The 22008-nt window shown below is 39.8% G+C and overlaps 1 long non-coding RNA gene across 1 annotated transcript in view; it reads left to right on the top strand.

The window, feature by feature from the left end:
- Positions 1-22008, top strand: part of LOC138353019 (uncharacterized) — a 94354-nt gene that overhangs the window by 19611 nt on the left and 52735 nt on the right. Inside the window, exon 2 of the long non-coding RNA XR_011223006.1 lies at positions 21734-21947. This is a non-coding gene — a long non-coding RNA (uncharacterized lncRNA). The remainder of the gene's footprint in view (positions 1-21733; positions 21948-22008) is intronic.

The following is a 22008-nucleotide window of genomic DNA, read 5'->3' on the forward strand; positions in this document are numbered from 1 at the left end:
CTTAACCGCATTATTCCTCAGCCCCAGTACCCATAATTCTACACCCCTCTTATCCCATGGAATCCTCACCCTCATCTCATTGATTCATCACATTATCAGCCCCTCGAAAAGGTCGTGTTCACCCTCTTGAAACACTATCTTCTCTTGCTGGTGAGAAAGGAAAGGGTCGAGGATTGAAGGTTCCGAAGATACGAATGGCAGATGAGAGCGGTTTCTGAAGCCTCCCTTCCGCCCTAGCCTGAGGATAGGAAGCAGACGAACAGTGTTCTATCCACTAGGAATGAGTATCTGTCCTAGAGGATAGGATAAACGCTCCAACGATGATGTCACTGCCCTAACCGCCATGCCTACTACACCTGATTGATTTGTTGGTATAGGTTATTTTGTTATCTTTATTTAAGAAAATACAATATAAATGGGTTATTGACCTATGCCTCTTACCTTTAAACTCACCACTCACCTATGTGTATGTACCTGACCTCCTAGCAATATATCAGCCCGTGCCACATGGACACTTTACGGGCTCACCATAGCCCGTGCTACTTTGAACTTTTTGTTCCCAGTAGATGAATCTAAAACAACAACAACAACTCCTCTCTCCTCGCATGAGAATGAACCGTATGGGCTCGAAAAGTTGTGTAAATTTATAGTAAGTGTAATATATTCTACAGATAATTTGTATTATTTTATTTCTCGAACAAATATGAGATTTGGAGAAATCCTGCTTCAATTAAACCATGATATAGTAGCACAAGTCAGAGGCATACAAACCCTAAACAAGAAAATAAACACAGAATATGCAGTCATTTTCAATAATATATATATATATATATATATATATATATATATATATATATATATATATATATATATATATATATATATATATATATATATATATATTTATTTATTTTGAGACTCAGAGGAGCGTGCTGGCGCAACCCACTGCGTAATACAATCGCGCTGAATTTCCATTACAAAATCATGCAATAGTCGTTTGGCACTTCACACTCCACACTCGCCACCCAAAAAAAAAAAAAAACTTTTTGGCATTTCATTTTAGTTTATTGACCATTAATTTATGTATGGACGTAACCGCCAGACCAGATTACATTCAACCCCTCGCATTACTCCCTTTGTTAATGGGTTCTCGTTCACTCAGAGTTACTTAATATGAACTCTGAACAATATGAACATCACTCTGATCACTTTGCAAACTCTCGCTTGGCTCGAGGTCCGCTCAGAACTGATCTGCAATTTTATCTGGTAATACTATTGAATTATATGAATAACTTTTGGTGTTTATGAACTGTAAACGCTCGGGAGGATAATTGTGTTCTGATGGCAATGCCACTATGGCTGATATTTGCAGAGAGAGGGAATTTGCTCAGCAAAATTGGCGCTGTGTGAGTGGTAACTGAAGCTGCAGCTGATGGTGTTGTAACTGGAAGCTGCACTTGTAACTGGTAAAAGTTGCTCGAAGCTGCAACTAGTAAAACTGCATCTTGTGTTAGTATCACAACTGGGCAAGTTGCAACTGATATAATATTCTATATTATAGAATATTATGGAATGTTATATATAATATTATAGAATGTTATAGGATAATATAGAATGTTATATTATACAATATTATAGAATGTTATATTATAGAATATTATAAAATTGTTATAGAATACTGTATATACTATTTTGTAAACAAATTAGCCGTGACGTTTACTCAATTTCTGAGTTGTTAAAGTGTCAATTTTGGTCGCCAGTCTGTAACCAAAAAAAGAGTTCCACAGTGTTGTTTATTTTGGGTGATAAGAGTATCGAGATTGCTTTGTTTGTGCCAAGGAAACATGTGTCTAGTTAACAGATGTTGCTTCTCTCTCTTGTTCCCTTGTTTATATTCTTGTATTGAAGCTAAATGCAGTTTATTGTTAATATTTCTAGCAATAATAATGGTATTGTGTAGTATTACAATTATTACAATTATCGTTATTACTATTAATAGTGTTATTAGTATTTATACTATTACTAACTTCTTGTTAGCAAGTGTATAAAGTTTTTGCGTATATGTAAAATATAGTCTGTTGAATGCTGTCATTTATTGAACATTTAGCATCAGTTATTCTGGGAGTCAGAGGTTGGGATCGCTCCCGCTGGACTTCAGCTGTGGGTTCTGGGGGAAAGGGTCAGTTACAGCCCCGCTCCTGGGCCAGGTAAGTCCACTACGGGGTCACCATAGCCCGTGCTACTTACCCCGCTCCTGTGCCAGGTAAATCCACTACGGGGTCACCATAGCCCGTGCTACTTACCCCGCTCCTGTGCCAGGTAAATCCACTACGGGCTCACCATAGCCCGTGCTACTTACCCCGCTCCTGTGCCAGGTAAGTCCACTACGGGGTCACCATAGCCCGTGCTACTTGCCCCGCTCCTGTGCCAGGTAAGTCCACTACGGGGTCACCATAGCCCGTGCTACTTGCCCCGCTCCTGTGCCAGGTAAGTCCACTACGGGGTCACCATAGCCCGTGCTGGCTCGGTGTTTTCTCCATGATAGTTCCCTTCCCTTCTCTATTATATGACTAAAACTAAGCTTAAAGGTTCCTTAAGCAGTAGCAAGTGTTCCTGTCAGGTACCTGCAAGAAGATACCATCAACATACAACGGTGTTTCCTTTACGACTTGTGTTCGACCTTATAATATTCCCAGTAGCTAAATCTTAAACAAGAACAAAGAACGGGGAAAAGGGGGGGGATGAGGGGGGTTAGCACTACGGGGCAATGGAAACGGAAATTATATTTATTTCCCTCTTAATTGGAGGTGAGCAGGTGAGCAGGTGAAGGTTTAAAAGCGAGGTCTACTTGCGTATAAAGCAGTAATTGCCTCGGGCTGGGACTGAGTAGCACTTGGGCTGGGACGCCCTAAAGCCCTTGCTAATGGAGTGCAAACTGCAGTCCTGATTGAGTGCAAATGATTTAAAAGGCTGTGAAATGGGCTGCGCCGTTCTCAAAACCACTGGCATTAAGAGGCTTGGTTCAATGTTTTATTTTTTTTATTTTAACTAATGTCTACGTCACGAAAATAATGTGCATGAAGTTGAATTAGGAAACATTTTTATATTTGATATTAGACACCTCGTATGTGACATATCATTAAGATGACACATGTAAGCTGTAGCGGGCGACAGGTCTAATAATTAAAACACTAAAAGAGCATAAATATTTGATCTCTGCAATCAGGTAAAGCCGTCGTTTATAATGGGTATATGTTAATACCAGTTCGGCCTTCTCTCTGCTATATAGTCGTAATGGCTCGGTGTTTTCTCCATGATAGTTCCCTTCCCTTCTCCATTATATGACTAAAACTAAGCTTAAAGGTTCCTTAAGCAGTAGCAAGTGTTCCTGTCAGGTTCCTGCAAGAAGATACCATCAACATACAACGGTGTTTCCTTTACGACTTGTGTTCGACCTTGTAATATTCACACACTTGTAATACACTTGTAATATTACACACACTTGTAATACCCACACACTTGTAATATCCACACACTTGTAATATTACACACACTTGTAATATCCACACACTTGTAATACCCACACACTTGTAATATCCACACACTTGTAATATTACACACACTTGTAATATCCACACACTTGTAATACCCACACACTTGTAATATCCACACACTTGTAATATTACACACACTTGTAATATCCACACACTTGTAATACCCACACACTTGTAATATCCACACACTTGTAATATTACACACACTTGTAATATCCACACACTTGTAATATTACACACACTTGTAATATCCACACACTTGTAATACCCACACACTTGTAATATCCACACACTTGTAATATTACACACACTTGTAATATCCACACACTTGTAATATTATACACACTTGTAATATCCACACACTTGTAATATTATACACACTTGTAATATCCACACACTTGTAATATTCACACACTTGTAATACACTTGTAATATTACACACACTTGTAATACCCACACACTTGTAATATCCACACACTTGTAATATTACACACACTTGTAATATCCACACACTTGTAATACCCACACACTTGTAATATCCACACACTTGTAATATTACACACACTTGTAATATCCACACACTTGTAATACCCACACACTTGTAATATCCACACACTTGTAATATTACACACACTTGTAATATCCACACACTTGTAATATTACACACACTTGTAATATCCACACACTTGTAATACCCACACACTTGTAATATCCACACACTTGTAATACCCACACACTTGTAATATCCACACACTTGTAATATTACACACACTTGTAATATCCACACACTTGTAATACCCACACACTTGTAATATCCACACACTTGTAATATTACACACACTTGTAATATCCACACACTTGTAATATTACACACACTTGTAATATCCACACACTTGTAATACCCACACACTTGTAATATCCACACACTTGTAATATTACACACACTTGTAATATCCACACACTTGTAATATTATACACACTTGTAATATCCACACACTTGTAATATTATACACACTTGTAATATCCACACACTTGTAATATTCACACACTTGTAATACACTTGTAATATTACACACACTTGTAATATCCACACACTTGTAATACAAATAATCGCCAACAGAACCTAAACACCTAACCTAAGCTACGCCTAAATAGCTACAATATGTTAATTTATAACCATATTAACATAATTGAGAAAATTTCAATTTATACGTATAAATTTATATACTGTATATAATACAGTTTATATATAATACGTTAAAATTGACGAAAACGTCTTTGGGGTTGATAGTTTGAGAACGAATCGCGTCTCACAACATGCTTCACCCATGTACTGTAAATACATATAATTATCTACACAATCAGAACACCTAACCCAACCTAATCTAGACCTAACTATGCACCAAATTATAATATGCGATAATAATTATTTATACGTAAGAAAATAACGTTTCTCACAGTACATTAATATTAACGAATGTCGTTTTCGGGATCGACGTAGCTTGGACGACGAAAGCTCCACGACCAGTTATCATATTTAACTCTTTTTTTTTCTGATCATGATAGCGGGCTGGTCTATATATTGCTTCAAACACTCTTGTATTAATACACGCATGGATCCACCATCTGCAACTACTGACAATACATAGCAGAATACATTCGATGTATTTCTAACGCAGGCTGCTGATGTACAGATGAAATACAACTATATTGTATTCTGAACGTGTGATTCAAACATCACTATATATTCTTTGCAACTTTTGTCTTCCTCTTTCAATCGAGCATAATAGCTTGTAATACTTTAAAAAACAGTTCAATAACTCAATGATCGGAGGCTTATGACCTCAATAAACCTCTTGCTATGGTTATCTTGAGGTTATCTTGAGATGATTTCGGGGCTTTTTAGTGTCCCCGCGGCCCGGTCCTCGATCAGGCCTCCACCCCCAGGAAGCAGCCCGTGACAGCTGACTAACACCCAGGTACCTATTTTACTGCTAGGTAACAGGGGCATAGGGTGAAAGAAACATTGCCCATTGTTTCTCGCCGGCGCCTGGGATCGAACCCAGGACCACAGGATCACAAGTCCAGCGTACTGTCCGCTCGGCCGACTAGGAAATACAGTTTGTGTCTAGATACTCAAGTTTCATGTTTTTGTCTAACATTACAGTTTTATAGTAAGTATGAATGACTGTTTAATAGAACGTCCAAATTATTAATCAGTTCACACTGCATGCTGTTGTTTGTGGCATAATATATTTGGTTAGAATCTGCGACAATGTCTGTATCTTAATACAGCCATCGAATGGCTTACCATGTAGCAATTCAGCCATCATATGGCTTACTATCTAGCAATACAGCCATCACATGGCTTACTATCTAGCAATACAGCCATCACATGGCTTACTAACTAGCTATACAGGTATCGTATGGCTTACTATCTAGCAATACAGCCATCATATGGCTTTCTATCTAACAATACAGCCATCGTATGGCTGACTATCTAGCATTACAGCCATCGTATGGCTGACTATCTAGCATCACAGCCCTCGTATGGCTGCCTATCTAGCAATATATCGTATGGCTTTCTATCTAGCAATACAGGTATCTGATGGCTTGTCATGGTGTGGGGCGTCACCATGTGTGCTCTGGGACTTGGTTCTAAGCTTGTGGGTCTAGTAGATCTGAGGCTGCAGGAGGCGGTGGCTGGGTGCAGAACGCTTGCCACAACAGCCCCGTCCCTCAACACACTTCCTAGGAAAAATGTCCCTCATTTCCATACAAATTAGGTTTCAGTTTTTATTGGGACGTCCTCGCCGAAGTAAAATCGAAAGGTGCTTTACTATATTTTAATTTTTACTTGTCGCAAAGGTGACACAAATGATATATATATATATATATATATATATATATATATATATATATATATATATATATATATATATATATATATATATATATATATATATATATATATATATATATATATATATATATATCTGGCATACGTCTGAACGTCCTCTAGGTCGGAGTATGTGTGATTTATTGCAATTGCAATTGCTTGCAAACCTGCTTCTAAACACATGTGTGGTTGTATTAATGGCTGCTTCATTTTCTAGTCCACCCACTTTTTTATGATGGTAATATTCTTGTTGATGTTGTTTTTCTTCGTTGTGTCTCCTATTGCTCCTCTAAGGTCTTCATTTTCTATCACATGTAACCTTGGTTGTGTGTGTGTGTGTGTGTGTGTGTGTGTGTGTGTGTGTGTGTGTGTGTGTGTGTGTGTGTGTGTGTGTGTGTGTGTGTGTGTGTGTGTGTGTGTGTGTGTGTGTTAGCACCTTTTGTGCCAACTGTTGGAAGGTCTCATTACAACTCTAATTTTCCCCGGGCACAGTGTAGGCAGGAGCCAGCAACTGGCGCGGAACACTGTGGACGGGTCCTCAATGTAACTCAATCTTCGTGCTGAGAAAACTCCACGTTAATGAAATTCTTGCCGACTCCTGTAGCCCCGTCCTTCAAGTGCTCCCCAGATAAAACATCAACTAAGAATGTCATTTCTTCTTGAGGGGGCGGGGGGGGGGGGGGGGGGGGGGGACTGAACTACGAAGACATTTCGGGGCTTTAGTGTCCCCGCGGCCCGGTCCTCGACCAGGCCTCCACCCCCAGGAATCAGAAGAACTCTGAACCTAACACTACATTACACTAGCCCCTTGCTACCCAATAGGTCTAAACCTTACCCTTCCCTACTACGACCCCCTACATTACCCCTGCCTATCTACCTACCCCCCCCCAACCCCCCCCCCCCCCGCTACCTAATCAACCCAACCTCCAGCATTCTTCTCCCCGTCGCCATCTTTACTACCTGCAAAGCTATTTAACATAGTTTTTAGTTATATTTTCATTATACAAATATTTGTAATTGATTTAATTGGCTCTTGAGTGCAATTTCTTTGCAACTTCAATACAATATAACATGTGAAGAGGTGTCTTGACTGTGGCGGCGTTCTCAAAGAGAGAGAGAGAGAGAGAGAGAGAGAGAGAGAGAGAGAGAGAGAGAGAGAGAGAGAGAGAGAGAGAGAGAGAGAGAGAGAGAGAGGGAGAGAGAGAGGGAGAGAGAGAGGGAGAGAGAGAGAGAGAGAGAGAGAGAGAGAGAGAGAGAGAGAGAGAGAGAGAGAGAGAGAGAGAGAGAGAGAGAGAGAGAGAGAGAGAGAGAGAGAGAGAGAGGGAGAGAGAGAGGGAGAGAGAGAGAGAGAGAGAGAGAGAGAGAGAGAGAGAGAGAGAGAGAGAGAGAGAGAGAGAGAGGGAGAGGGAGAGGGAGAGAGAGAGGGAGAGAGAGAGAGAGAGAGAGAGGGAGAGAGAGAGGGAGAGAGAGAGAGAGAGAGAGAGAGAGAGAGAGAGAGAGAGAGAGAGAGAGAGAGAGAGAGAGAGAGAGAGAGAGAGAGAGAGGGAGAGAGAGAGGGAGAGAGAGAGAGGGAGAGAGAGAGAGGGAGAGAGAGAGAGGGAGAGAGAGAGAGGGAGAGAGAGAGGGAGAGAGAGAGGGAGAGAGAGAGGGAGAGAGAGAGGGAGAGAGAGAGGGAGAGAGAGAGGGAGAGAGAGAGGGAGAGAGAGAGAGAGAGAGAGAGAGAGAGAGAGAGAGAGAGAGAGAGAGAGAGAGAGAGAGAGAGAGAGAGAGAGAGAGAGGGGGGGGGGGGGCCAGCCAGCCTACCCGTGGCCTCGTTAGTGGTCTGCACCTCCACTACGCCATCTGGGTGTCAGTCACTAATAAATATAGATCCGGTGGGTGCAGCTGCCGCTGATGCTGTAAGCCAATTATTACCTGGCAAGTGTGACCTGCTTGGTGCGTGTACAGGCCCGCGCTCACACGCCCGCACACACACCTACGTCAACTGTGTGGCTTGTGTTACAGCACCACTGTAGTCTTTTCTGTACCACCACTGTGGTCTGTTCTGTACCATCACTGTAGTCTATGGTCTGTTCTTCATGATCGCTGACCACTACAAGTTCACTATGACTTAGTTCTATATGTTCGTGATGGTTTGTTCACGTCGACAATAACACCCTGGTAGCAAGCATGACATAACATCTCATCATACACGCTAGTTACTGAATATGTCTGAAACTGAAATAAATTAAATCTGTCTTGAAATTGAAAGATATTTCATACATCTAAACTCAGTAGGTTTAAAAGCCACTCGGAGCACATCAGTCTCAGGTGGCGAGATTAGGTGACAAACTTATTATCAATTGAGATTAAAATGGATTGAAAGTTGTCAGAGTTGCATTAGTTGTTAATTATACCACTAACACCATATCTGCATGCCTAAGCCCAGGTGGATCAAGTGGGCTGTGTGTGTTGTGTATATGCACTCTGTAAACAATCAGGCAAGAGCTCTGTTGTCTACACTAGTGAGAAACACTCACACTCACTCACGTCCCTTCACTCACAGTCAAAATAAATATTTAACTTATTTTCAATGTGGTGTCGATGTTTATAAAGAGAGATGAATCACTTGCGTCGAACTGTCGACCATTTTACTTAACGTCTGTTGTGGGATGATTGGTTGAATCTACGTCTGTTATGGGAAGATTGGTTGAATCTACGTCTGTTGCGGGAAGATTGGTTGAATCTACGTCTGTTGCGGGAAGATTGGTTGAATCTACGTCTGTTGTGGGAAGATTGGTTGAATCTACGTCTGTTGCGGGAAGATTGGTTGAATCTACGTCTGTTGTGGGAAAATTGGTTGAATCTACGTCTGTTGTGGGAAAATTGGTTGAATCTACGTCTGTTGTGGGAAGATTGGTTGAATATACGTCTGTTGTGGGAAAATTGGTTGAATCTACGTCTGTTGTGGGAAAATTGGTTGAATCTACATCTGTTGTGGGAAAATTGGTTGAATCTACGTCTGTTGCGGGAAGATTGGTTGAATCTACATCTGTTGTGGGAAGATTGGTTGAATCTACGTCTGTTGTGGGAAGATTGGTTGAATCTACGTCTGTTGCGGGAAGATTGGTTGAATCTACGTCTGTTGCGGGAAGATTGGTTGAATCTACGTCTGTTGTGGGAAGATTGGTTGAATCTACGTCTGTTGCGGGAAGATTGGTTGAATCTACATCTGTTGTGGGAAGATTGGTTGAATCTACGTCTGTTGTGAGAAGATTGGTTGAATCTACGTCTGCTGCGGGAAGATTGGTTGAATCTACGTCTGTTGCGGGAAGATTGGTTGAATCTACGTTTGTTGCGGGAAGATTGGTTGAATCTACGTCTGTTGTGGGAAGATTGGTTGAATCTACGTCTGTTACGGGAAGATTGGTTGAATCTACATCTGTTGCGGGAAGATTGGTTGAATCTACGTCTGTTGCGGGAAGATTGGTTGAATCTACGTCTGTTGCGGGAAGATTGGTTGAATCTACATCTGTTGTGGGAAGATTGGTTGAATCTACGTCTGTTGTGGGAAGATTGGTTGAATCTACGTCTGTTGCGGGAAGATTGGTTGAATCTACATCTGTTGTGGGAAGATTGGTTGAATCTACATCTGTTGTGGGAAGATTGGTTGAATCTACGTCTGTTGTGGGAAGATTGGTTGAATCTACATCTGTTGTGGGAAGATTGGTTGAATCTACGTCTGTTGCGGGAAGATTGGTTGAATCTACATCTGTTGTGGGAAGATTGGTTGAATCTACGTCTGTTGTGGGAAGATTGGTTGAATCTACGTCTGTTGTGGGAAGATTGGTTGAATGTACAATCGCAAAAGCCATTTGTTTATATCTTGAAAAATCTAGAATAATAAAGAACTCACAATATTACTTAACAAATTGAATCTCATTCTTTCTCAGCATACTTCAAACAGTTGAGAGTCTAAAGGATTGTAACACTCTTTTACTTTGAATCTTTCAAAACTCTTTATATATTTTGCCTCATGAGAGATGCATTAGAAAATTAGAGCAGACTGGATGAAGCACAAAGGAAGCTATCTGCATACGAAAGCAGATTGCCTGAATGAGAAAAGCAGACTAATTGAGCAACGAAGCAAATTACCTGAGTAACAAGCATTGCATCTAAGTAACAAAGAAAGACATGAGCATGACACAAAGTTAACAACACTTCTAGAACATTATTGAAAAAGACACACACGTGGAAGAACTCTCCCATATATATATATATATATATATATATATATATATATATATATATATATATATATATATATATATATATATATATATATATATATATATATATATGTCGTACCTAGTAGCCAGAACTCACTTCTCAGCCTACTATTCAAGGCCCGATTTGCCTAATAAGCCAAGTTTTCCTGAATTAATATATTTACTATAATTTTTTTCTTATGAAATGATAAAGCAACCCTTTTCTCTATGTATGAGGTCAATTTTTTTTTATTTGAGTTAAAATTAACGTAGATATATGACCGAACCTAACCAACCCTACCTAACCTAACCTAACCAATATTTATAGGTAAGGTTAGGTTAGGTAGCCAAAAAAAGCTAGGTTAGGTTAGGTTAGGTAGGTTAGGTAGACGAAAAAACATTAATTCATGAAAACTTGGCTTATTAGGCAAATCGGGCCTTGAATAGTAGGCTGAGAAGTGCGTTCTGGCTATTAGGTACGACATATATATATATATATATATATATATATATATATATATATATATATATATATATATATATATATATGTGTATATCACGAAAATAAACACGTGATTAAGAATGTGACAATGTCAGACCACGAAGGAAAATGAAACAGGAAATTTCCTTAAGTACTTTCGTATATTAAATACATCTTCAGAAGGTCATTTTACAGATCGAGTGATGGGTATAAATAGCAGTGAATATTGAATATTAGCAGTGGTCTATATAACTTAGATCCATTTCTAATAGATCAGCTAAAGGGCGATTTAAGTAGAATCATTGAAAAACATTTGTCTCACTAATTTATTGTATATAATTTTACCTCTTTATGTTATAATTACCTATGTATTATGCTTGTATGTCTGCTGTATCAGATGGGCCATTGGGCTACATCAGATGGTCCAATTGGGTGCATCTGATGGGCCAATGGGCCTTCTGCGTTGTCCAAGTATTGTACCTCACCTTACTTCACCACTCTCTCCTGCCTATTTATACCCATCACTCGATCTGTAAAATGACCTTCTGAAGATGTATTTAATATACGAAAGTACTTAAGGAAATTTCCTGTTTCATTTTCCTTCGTGGTCTGACATTGTCATATATATATATATATATATATATATATATATATATATATATATATATATATATATATATATATATATATATATATATATATATATATATATATATATATATATATATATATATATTTATATATATATATATATATATATATATATATATATATATATATATATATATATATATATATATATATATATATATATATATATATATAACCCAATTTTTGTCACCTTCCAACATAGGAATCATCCAGGAGATTTACTAATATACTGGGAGCTTCCTGCTTCAATATTTGTAAGTGATTTATTTGGCCCGGGGTGGGGGGGGGGGTAGGGGGGGCAGGGGGATTGATGGTTTGATGGTTTGTGGCGGGCAAGCGATGCTTTGTTGATGATTGACACAGTAGCGGTACGGTGAGTAGAGTAGCTGAGTAGAGTGGTAGAGTTGAGCAGTGGTGTGGATCAATAGCCAGAATGATAGTTGAAAAACAAAGTAGAGGGAGTTAAGATCAGGGAAAGAACGGGATGAAATAAACAAAAGGGGAGTAATTTAGAAGACATAGCCGCACTGAGGAAAAGACGATCAGAATTTCTGTGGACAGTTAAGAGGCAGAAATAAAAGTGTGAGCGAGAGAGAAATAAGGAAAGACTAAAAAAAGTGTAGATGACACCTCCATTCTCCCCGGACACGTCAGGTTGTACCATCACTAAGAACATAAAAGTAGCAGAGTTGTACCATAAAGCAGCACAATGTGGCACCAGCAATTACCTTAAAACCACAAAAATGCTCCTGAACGTGTAAGTAGCTCGCAGCTGACTCGGATGTGCTCATGGTATCCAACTCTGAATGCATATATATATTTTTTTTAAGCCATTCCCTGGCGATAGAGAGATAACAGCCGGGAGAGTGTGCCATTCTGAGTTTCCACTTCACACTAACAGCAAGATTTCTCTGATAACGTCAGTAATAATACCGTATTGTTTTTCATCAAGACAAAGCTATCGAAGCAGCGCAAAGGTAATTCTGAATGGAAATTCAAGAGTTGAACATCAAGTGTAAACTACATCAGCTGCCTTGATGTCCCTCTTTATCCTAAATCATCAGAGCCGTCGTGGAAACCCTTGATTCAAACGTGAGAGACAAGCACTTTTACTTAGGATTCTGGCTCTTGAGTTGTGCAGACATCAGTCATGACAGTAGCTGGTACTGACACCAGACATGACGACAGCTGGTACTGACACCAGACATGACGACAGCTGGTATTGACACCAGACATGACAACAACTGCTATTGACGCCAGACATGATGACAGCTGGTATTGACACCAGACATGACAACAGCTGGTACTGACACCAGACATGACGTCAGGTGGTGTTGACACCAGACATGACGACAGGTAGTGTTGACACCAGACATGACGACAGCTGGTGTTGACACCAGACATGACAACAACTGGTATTGACGCCAGACATGATGACAGCTGGTATTGACACCAGAGAGGTTGCCTGATCATGAGTGCAGAGAGAGAGGTTGCCTGGAGCGAGGCATTAGTGATCAACCCGGACCATCAACACCAGTAATTACTGTCCTTGACAATTACAGCGGTTAAGATGCTTTTGTAAATGTTTTCATTGTCAGTCTCTGACCCCTTCCGCCTCTCTCATCCCGTCCGTCATGCATTCCCTCTCTTACTGTCTTCTTCACCTCCTCTTCCTCCCTCCCTCTTGTCTTCTCTTCCCCTCCTTTTCCCCTCACTCCTCTATACCATCAGAGCACATACACAGCCCCGCTCCTGTGCCAGGTAAGTCCACTACGGGCTCACCATAGCCCGTGCTACTTGGAACTTTTGTTCTGAGTAGCTGAATCTAAAACAACAACATACCATTAGAAGCCCAGTCCCTACCATCCTTCCTTCCCTATTCCGTCCCTTCCCATCTTCGTCCCTTCCTCTCCCCATTCACCCCCCTACCTCCTCCCCAAAGGTCCTCCCCGCCGCCCTTCAGGCTCGACATAAAACAAAGTGTAACACGAAAAAAAGTCCATTAAATTCGAATCATAATTATGGTAATGAGCGAGGAGGGTTGAGCATAGGAGCGCACACTTGATGCGCCTCGACCCACTCCTCTACGTAATACACTTATGCAAAACTACCAAACTTTAACACTAATTCATAACAGTTTTTCTTAGGTGGCCGTACCTGGAGATCAGCTGGCAGGTTAGAAGACTGGCTAAAATGAGAATATATATACGAGTCGATCTGATTTTATGATAATTATTGAATCTTAATAAGAGTCTTGAAGCATTGTTGTTAGTGGTTAAAAATATCATATATCATTATCTGTGATTTAAGACTGTGAAGGGATGTGATGAAAGGATTTGCTGGGATTTGTAGGCGAGTGATATGCAGTCACACAGGTGTGACTGGATATCACACCTGCTCTTGGTAACTACTTTACCTTACTGGTGCTCTCGAAGACTCCCAAGAGCTGCGGTGGTACAGGACTCCTCTCCGAGTAGCGGCTGGCTGTGTGTCAGTAGCCTTACCGCGCAGCATGATGTAACTCTCCGCATGGAAGATTATGCCACTTGCCAGTCTCTCTATTGCTCGTATATATGTGAACACGTAATTGAAGTTACAGTTGTAGGACTGTGCTGGCGGTAACCCTCTTGGGTCAGGACATTCCTGTGGCCTTCACTGCCCCTTCTAAATCCTATTCCAAGTTTTTTGTTGAAGCTCCGTTTGCTCACATCCGAATGGTCCAGGGTTCGATTCCAGCCCAGGAGGAGACATTTGGGCACGTTGCTTATATTTGATACCCCTGTTAACGTAACAGTAAATAAGTGACTGGGACTTAGGCAACTGTTGTTTGTTGCATTCTGTGGAAGGTCATTTGTTGGCGTACACGAGACCTCGATAAGCTAGCAGACATCTTCTCAATAATAGACTTGTATCTAACAGAAAACTATCATGACGCCATTTGTAGTGCTGCTACACACTCATTTGTTTACATTGTAAATTGTATTAGCTAAACTAATTAATGTAACCCCGTCTGACCTATCCAGACCTCAACTAACCTCACCTAGCCAAATACAACGTATTATAGCCGGAAACAAAATGAGGTGTTCGGAACAAATCCACAATGGCCGTGACGAGGATTCGAACCTGCGTCCGGGAGCATCCCAGACACTCCCTTAATCGACTGAGCTACGACAGGGTAAAAGGGTTGAAACCGAAGTTCTACTGAACTTACTGGATCCCGTAGCCTCTCCGAGACACAAACCGCTCCCGGACGCAGGTTCGAATCCTCGTCACGGCCCTTGTGGATTTGTTCATTTGATGCATCACGTTAGTGTGATCTCTGTGTGTGAGGTGTTGGGACTAGACGACCGTCGGGACGCCGCTGGCACCGGCCGGCGCCAGCGGTCACTCACAGCTTTACTTGATATGTATTTCTTGTAAATTTTATTCCATTATTTTTCCTGGTGCACTCTTTTTCCGGGATCATATCTGGACGCAGTGCAGCTCAGTCAAGCGTGTTTGTAAAGTTGTCTTCTTGTAAGTCATAATTTTGCTATAGACGTGCATGTGTACTAACCTATTTACACTTGCGGGTGTCGAGCTGTAGCTTCTGGGCCTTGTCACTCAACCTGCACTCAGCTGGCGTTGTTGTTCTCAGACACACTGAGGCTTGTCTTATGTGCTGCTTCACTACATTAACATTGAATTTATATATCATATTCCTAAGGCTGTTTTAGCTACTTAAGATTCCATCAGTATCCCCTCGTTCATGTTCATATCATTGTTATGAAATACTTGTTCTATGGGACCAATCAGGTACCATATCTCTAAACGTTTCCCAGCTTCAGGGACAAGGTTAGGATCACATAAGGCGCTGCATATACCTGAGGTAGTCTGATGCACGTGGTACAGGGCGGCCTCAACGAATCCATGTTTACGCAGGCGATGAGTCACAGTAACGTGGCTGAAGTATGTTGACCAAACTACACACTAGAAAGGGAAGGGACGACGACGTTTCAGTTCGTCCTGGACTATTCTCAAGTCATTCTCACAATCGACTTGAGAATGGTCTAGGACGGACCGAAACATAGTCGTCCCTTCACTTGACAGTGTGAGGTCTGGTCAATCCATATTTACATTTTTGAAGACAGTCCCTACAACCGCCAGCCTCTTAATATTCTGCTTTTGTTATCCTGGTTTGTGTATCTCAGCGTCTAATATCCGTGATGCCAATCCCCCAAGTCTTTATCCAACTGAAGAGTTAATCCATGTTTAGCTGGTACCTGGTGTCCCGCCTTCCCTCTCAAGCGTCCAGCTGCATTCCTTCATATAAGCTGAACTCTTAACAACCGTTTGTTAGACCATTCTCGAGGTTTTTATCAAATCTTCCTGCAGCTTCTTGCAGAAAGAAGAAGCTTTCTGTGTTCCTCTCTTGCTTAATCTATTCAGTTGGCATTCGCTAACACCATCTGGATTGCTACGGAGAAGGTTGTATCTGTAAGGCATCTAAGAATGGGATGAAATATATTTGTCTAACTCTTTCTGGTTTTTATATTTTCATTCCTTGTCCTGTGTTATTCCTAATCTTTTTTTTCTTGTCCACTTTGCATTACCTGTTAAACCTCTGGTATATATTTTCCGTTGCCCGTATTTGTGTTAGTGTGTATCTCTCCTCGGTCTCTCTGCAATATCGTACACATGTTTCATTATTTCTTGCAATATCTTTTCCTTACATTCTTCCTCCCATTGCCTGTTTCCACATTACTCTCCTATTTTCGTGTTATCCCGTTTTCTTTTCTTACATGTCATGGTTTGGTACTTAGTTGTACCATAAACTCAAATACCAGGACGCAAAGGTCTCTGGTTCCTGCTATGATTTCGTGCACAATATTCTCAGTGTCTTGTTCTAGGTAAACATTATATATAGTAGACTAAGTATTCACCTAGTTCTATTTACCTAGTTGTGAATACAACTAGGTGAATAGTTGATCGAATACGGGGGTTGAGCTCTGCTCTTTCGACCCGCCTCTCTACTGGCATTACTGTTGATTACTACTTTTTTCCCCATACACACACACACCCAGGAAGCAACCCGTAACAACTGTCTAACTCACAGTTACCTATTTACTGCTAAGTAACAGGGGCATCAGGGTGAAAGAAACTGCCCATTTTGTTTCTCTCCGGCGCCGGGAATCGAACCCGGGCCACAGGATTACGTGTCCAGCGTGCTATTCACACAGCCACCGACGTCCCTAAGTGTGTGTTGTATGTGTGTGTGTAGATTTGTGGGTTATGCATTATGTTCATTGAAAAAAATATTTAATTTCACATTAACACGCATTGTTACAGATTAATATGATATTTCGTAATCCAGGTACATAAAACAAAATACAGTTTTACAAATAATTACACAGCTTAACCAGAGATTATCGTGCATAACGATTCCATTAATACTGTAACAGCCATATGCAATAGTTGAGCCTCCACCTCCATGCTATTAGCCATTGTTTACATATACACCAAAACCTCGTATAAAACTTATCACTAATGGCTAACACAACCCACAGAGAGCACTATGACGATCCTGCAGGCCACGCACACACGCACGCACGCACACACGCACACACGACTACGGGAATTAAACCTCACTTCGTTGGAAGACAGATGAGTTAGGGGGGGACATGATCACCACATTCAAGATTCTCAAGGGAATTGATATGGTTGATAAAGACAGGCTATTTAACACAAGGGGCACACGCACAAGGGGACACAGGTGGAAACTGAGTGCCCAAATGAGCCACAGAGATATTAGAAAAAACTTTTTTAGTGTCAGAGTGGTTGACAAGTGGAATGCATTAGGAAGCAATGTGGTGGAGGCTGATTCCATACACAGTTTCAAGTGTAGATATGATAGAGCCCAGTAGGCTCAGGAACCTGTACACCTGTTGATTGACGGTTGAGAGGCGGGACCAAAGAGCCAGAACTCAACCCCCGCAAACACAACTAGGTGAGTACAACTAGGTGAGCACACACACACACACACACACACACACACACACACACACACACACACACACACACACACACACACACACACACACACACACCCACACACACACACACACACACACACACATTAATGGATGCACAGTACTTACATAAAATTGTGATCTGTAGTCTGCTGTTATAATTTTCAGTTACATTTAATTTTATTTATATTTTTTAATACATTTCATTAAATTAATAATTAAATTAATTTAATTAAATTAATTAAATTAAATTAATACATTTAATTTTATTTAACGCACTGACGGATATTTACGTGAGTGATTTACGTAAATCTCAAGATTCCACCAAACTATGATTTTCATTACGATATTGTATTAATCCCCCAAAACTTGTGAAGTACAGAATGTTATTTACTTAAATTTTTAACATGGAATATTCGCAAAAAATTTAATCATAACATAGGATTTATGGACCTATTAGGATTTAACACAGGATTTACGAATATTTGTTTGTGTACCAGCTTAGAATCTATGGAAATTTCTGTTACAACTCGGAATTAGCATATATATATTTTTGAAGATATCATGTTTCTGTGAGTATACGAGTTCTATATCTTCGGATAAGCTCTATATTATCTAAGGCTTACGGAAGAGGCAAACTCTGAGACGCCTGTCTGTGAAACTCTTCACTACAGCAGCTGGTGTGAAGTGTGAAACCTTATATTCAGTGTCTTAAATATCTGGGGGAAGTCATTTCGAGCGGTGAAGAGAGAGACAGAGAGGACAGGAACTGCCTTAATAACCAAAATATAGTCTTGAGTACATGTCTACATCTTTACATTATTATTATGCGTTAGGATGCAGGCTTTCACTGAACGTGGAACACAGTCATCCACTGAGCGTGGATCACAATCATCCACTGAGCGTGGATCACAATCATCCACTGAGCGAGGATCACAATCATCCACTGAGCGTGGAACACAATCACCCACTGAGCATGGATCACAATCACCCACTGAGCGTGGAACACAATCACCCACTGAGCATAGAACACAATCACCCACTGAGCGTGGAACACAATCATCCACTGAGCGAGGATCACAATCACCCACTGAGCGTGGAACACAATCACCCACTGAGCATGGAACACAATCACCCACTGAGCATGGAACACAATCACCCACTGAGCATGGAACACAATCACCCACTGAGCGTGGAACACAATCATCCACTGAGCGTGGATCACAATCACCCACTGAGCGTGGAACACAATCATCCACTGAGCGTGGAACACAATCATCCACTGAGCGTGGAACACAATCATCCACTGAGCGTGGATCACAATCACCCACTGAGCGTGGAACACAATCACGCACTGAGCGTGGAACACAATCACCCACTGAGAGTTAAACATAAGAGCCAATATGCCTACATTTTCCAGTACTAATTATCCACATAATTAAAGGCAAGAGTGCAAGGCAGGCGACCAGAGAGGCGTGGACATTAAGCGAGGCTCGCACGCTTAATTGATCGCAGGACCTGACGGTATAAACGTTCTCACATCCACCTATAATGTTAGCGTCGTTGATGTTAATAACTAACCCCGGGTGACAAACTTCTATCTTTATTTATTTATTTATATATATATATATATATATATATATATATATATATATATATATATATATATATATATATATATATATATATATATATATATATATATATATATATACAAGAAGGTACATTGGGATTGTGGGGATATATAGCATAGTAATTACATTCTTGTAAAGCCGCTAGTACGCGCAGCGTTTCGGGCAGAAACGCTGCGTGTTAGTGTTAGCTGGGATTCTAAGATATTGAATTTATATATCATATTCCTAAGGCTGTTTTTGCTACTTAGGAATTACAAATAGCAAGTACAAGTTTGCTTAGAGCAGAGAGTGTGTACCTGCATCTTTACTGAGAGCTGCGTACCTGTACCTGGATTTGAACATTAACCTGTGACTGTATCTCTGCCTGTACTTATATCTTTATCTATAACTGATTGGGTGTCCCAAGCTTGTGCTCCTGGTGCCAGATTCACGAAGCAGTTACGCAAGTACTTACGAACGTGTACATCTATCCTCAATCTTTAACGGCTTTGGTTACATTTATTAAACAGTTTACAAGCATGAAAACTTCCCAATCAACTGTTGTTATTGTTATAAACAACCTTCTGGTGCTTCAAATGGCACTACGGGCTCACTATAGCCCGTGCTGCTTGGAACTTTGTTCCAGGTAGCGAATCTTTAACAACAACATTCTGGTGCTTCGGAGCTCATTAATAACTGTTTAATAATTGTAAACAAAGCCGCCAAAGATTGGGAACAGATGTACAGGTTCGTAAGTGCTTGCGTAACTGCTTTGTGAATCTGGCCCCCAGAACTAAAGTACACATTCAGTATATGTACACCCAGATGTTGGGAACATTTTGTTTACATCCCTGGCTCACCCAGATGTTGGGAACACTTTGTTTACATCCCTGGCTCCTCATTGTTTATCTTAATGTTTGACCATTTCTCGCAAACAAATTTCATGTGATACTAATATGTTTACTTTCAAAATCTAATTGGTTTGTGGTTGGATATATATTCAAAATGCAATTCCAATTCAAATATTTTATTTGTAAATATTTGTACATTTTTAGTTGGGAGGTTTACATAAATTTACAGTTAATTATTCATTTGAAAGGTTAAAATAATAACATTATATGTTTTATTTATAATTATTTACTGTAATTTTTGGATTTAGATTTAGAGGTTACGTCTATTATTAATTTAAAAATCATTACAGTTGTTAAATTCAGAATCAGAAACATTGTTCGTAAAACTTGTACATAACATTAACAATAATGCCTGAATCTCTAATATTTCCAGTATTCATCGTATTCTGAAAACTATAGGTGGATTTGAGTAAAATATGACCAATCGCCTTTTTCACTAATTTGCATATATTTGGTATAAAAAAGTCGTAATTTAAAACTCCAAATATGTGCAACCACCCAGAATTTCTCTAAAAAATAATAACGCTCATATTTCCAATATTCATTGTATTTTGAAAACTGCAGGTGGATTTGAGTAAAATATGAACAATCGCCGTTGTCACGTATTTGCATATTTTCGGTATAAAAAGACGTAATTTAAAATTCCAAATATGTGTAATCACCCTAAATTACGCTGAAAAATAACGGTGAAGATTCATATTTTCAATATTCATCAAATTTTGAAAACTGCAGGTGAGTTTATAAAACCGCATTTTAGCGAAATATTAAATTATTAAATTTTCCTAATTTCATATAAATAATGAAAAATATAGCGTAGTTTACCACTAAAGCAGTAAGATATTGGCACACTCTATATTACAAAATTAGGATGAATAGAAGACAAGTTAAAGAACCAATATAAACCAAACATTTCATGAAGGTATGTAAAAATGTTCACACCCTCAGCATTCTCCATTGACAGATTTCATGTCTTCCCCGGGTCAAAATCACTCCAAAACACAGTTCACACAACATAGAACAACATAGAACATTATAGAACAACAACATTGGGATTCAAAATGCCTGTTCATTCCTTTGTGACAGTAATTTCTTCATCATTCCAAATATGCTTGTTCTCTCTACTGACGATAATTGTTTCTGCATCAAAGAATAATTTTTATATATATATGACCAAAGCTCTTCTTTTAAATTGTATGTTGATATTGGTCTAAAGATTAACGTGTGATTTGAATTGATTGTTTACGTTGCTTAATATATATATTATAATTGTAGCATACGTTATTTATTTACAAATACAATTTAAATTTTGTCCCAGTAAGATCCTAAACAATATTATATAACAAGACTGTCATCCCACTTTTGTTTTCAGGCGAGTACGAATGCTTCCATGGCAAATGTGATGAGACAGCTGCTGGCTGAGAAGATGAGTACGCTCATATCATCTCTCACGCAACACGCTGCTTCTCTCCTCAACACACTCAACATATTCATCTAGTAAAGGCTCTCAGAAACACGGCTCGCAGACCGGCCAACCAAGCATCCAACAGATGTTTGAGATTTCGGATTTCAATCGGTTAAAAATGGTAGCTATATATATTTTACCTTACAGCTTTACCTTACACCCCTTACCTTACCTTACCTTAC

This window comes from Procambarus clarkii, chromosome 56 (genome assembly GCF_040958095.1).
Source record: "Procambarus clarkii isolate CNS0578487 chromosome 56, FALCON_Pclarkii_2.0, whole genome shotgun sequence".
In the NCBI taxonomy this organism is placed as follows: domain Eukaryota; kingdom Metazoa; phylum Arthropoda; class Malacostraca; order Decapoda; family Cambaridae; genus Procambarus; species Procambarus clarkii.